The following is a 2031-nucleotide window of genomic DNA, read 5'->3' as shown; positions in this document are numbered from 1 at the left end:
AGCAGAAGTGGGGGAGCAGGGGGGTGGGAATGGGGATTCCAGTGGGTAATCAGAGAGGCAATATGAACAGTGAACTAATTCAGTAACTAAAGATTAAACATATTCCATTAGTGCACTCTAATTGGCCAGCGATACCTGGAACTGGTTGGGTGTGAAGTATTGTTGCAACTAAGCAAGGCATAAATTACTTAGATACATGTAAATGGATAATCATGAACACCAAAAGTTTCCAGCCTGCACCTGTAGAGCAACCTGTGCAGAAGGAGGCAGCAGCTGTGGTTTCTAAACTGGTTGTCTGGGTTCCTTGGAAGTTAAACAGTTTTGGAGCCACTCCAGGTGTGTGCTTTGTGATCTTCCAACGCTAGGGACTGAGCACCCACCTACCAGGTGGCTGGTGAGAACAAATTTACTGATGCCTGTACTGAACTTTGGAAGCTCTAGCTTCTATGATAGGGACTTTCATTATTACCTCTCTTTTATTAGCCCTCTTTACACATACTCAGAATATGCTTTAAAACATTTCTTTTTAGACTGTGTGTTCCAGGCAGGGTCTCGGAGCTGGCCCTGAATGAATTGTTTCTAAGTTCAATGCACATCTCTTCAGTTATTTTTGAATTACTGGAGAGTGAGAAATGCACTTTTTGAGCATTTCAGGATGTTTTTCACTCACCAAGAACTCCAAAAGGCTGAACAGAAACTCCTCTCAGCTTTGTGTATAGATGGTCCCCATGGAGGAGTTGTGTCAGGAGAAAAGTTCTGAAAATCTCATGTGATTGGAAAAATCCCTTCTGGCATGCTCAGATTATAGCAGAAGCTAACATGTCCTCTTACCCCCTGTCCTGCTCTCCCCCTTTGTCTTAGTTCTGGGACTCCCCCCTTCTCTGAATCCCAAGAGGTTGCTGATCCCAGGCTGGTTTGGGAACAATGTGGTAGAATAACATCGTGTATGTGACACTGCCTCAGCACTATGACATTCTAAAAGGTGCATGAAGAGGATTTTCAGATCCTGAGTCAAGGTGTCAATTGGCCAGGCATAAAAAAATCCTGTTAGGCTGAACCTGGCTGTATGCATATTCAAAATGGCATCTGGCAGTGTACATACAAGGTAGAGACACATTTAAATTCTATCTTATGTTTCAGTCTCCTCCTCTTACTGAAGCTCTTCTCTGCTGTGTTTTTAGATGTGATGCTGCCTTGTTAACCCTGTCTTGCACTAAAAAGAATAGAGATTCACCAATCCCATTCATGTCCATGAGCCTCAGTCTCTGGCCCCCACCATATCCCTCAGCCATTTCAGTGAAAAATGGGCTCCAGACAGAGTGGAACAATGTACGGAGTGGGACATGTGCTAACATATACAGGCAGTTCCTGTCTTCCTCATTTTTGCCCTGTTTTTGGAAAGTGGAGCTGGGGTCGGTGTTTACTATTTTCTTTAAAAACAAGAAGGAAAATAAATGCAAAACCAGTATAATTACAATTTTGTGAGGACATGTTTAAACATAACAATATTGCCTCTTCTGCACTGCCCATAGCAATTGGATCACACACTGTACTCATCATTTCTGTTGTTCCCTCTTGTATTAAAGGAGTCACGCTGATCCACTCAGAGGGGCATGTTCCCAACATTAGTAAACACAGTGTCCTATCATGGCAACCTTCATCTTTCTGCAGCCAGTGTCTCCCCCCCCCCCCCCCCCCAGCCTTTATTATATCCGGTCTAAAACATACATTGCCAGTTCTTTCAGGAATGTGTTGTGACTGCCTGGTATATTCTGGGCTCTAAGCAATGAAACGCTCTCCTGATGTTTTCCTACTGTGCACAGAAAAACAGGATTTTAAATGCACTTTGCAAATAAACACGATAAACTATTTCCCCCCTCAATTTCTCCTGCGAGTGGTGGTGACCCACAGGGCCCTGAACTTCGGCCAGCTGCTTCACATCACAAGGGATAGCAGTGCTGTCTATGCGTGACACAGCTCTGCAGAAAAGGACCTGGGGGGTGACAGTGGACAATAAGCTGAATATGAGCC

The 2031-nt window shown here is 44.2% G+C and overlaps 1 protein-coding gene across 1 annotated transcript in view; it reads right to left on the bottom strand.

The window, feature by feature from the left end:
• The window catches only part of CHRM4 (cholinergic receptor muscarinic 4), a 40140-nt gene extending 38331 nt beyond the window's left edge, over nt 1-1809 (bottom strand). Inside the window, exon 1 of the mRNA XM_006026924.3 lies at nt 1729-1809. The gene's annotated coding sequence lies outside the window, so the exon portion shown is untranslated. The remainder of the gene's footprint in view (nt 1-1728) is intronic.
• Between the last annotated feature and the right edge of the window lie 222 nt (nt 1810-2031).

This window comes from Alligator sinensis, unplaced genomic scaffold, assembly GCF_000455745.1.
Source record: "Alligator sinensis unplaced genomic scaffold, ASM45574v1 scaffold592_1, whole genome shotgun sequence".
In the NCBI taxonomy this organism is placed as follows: Eukaryota; Metazoa; Chordata; order Crocodylia; family Alligatoridae; genus Alligator; species Alligator sinensis.
The sequence above is the reverse complement of the archived record's forward strand: the minus strand, read 5'-3'. Positions and strand labels throughout refer to the sequence as shown.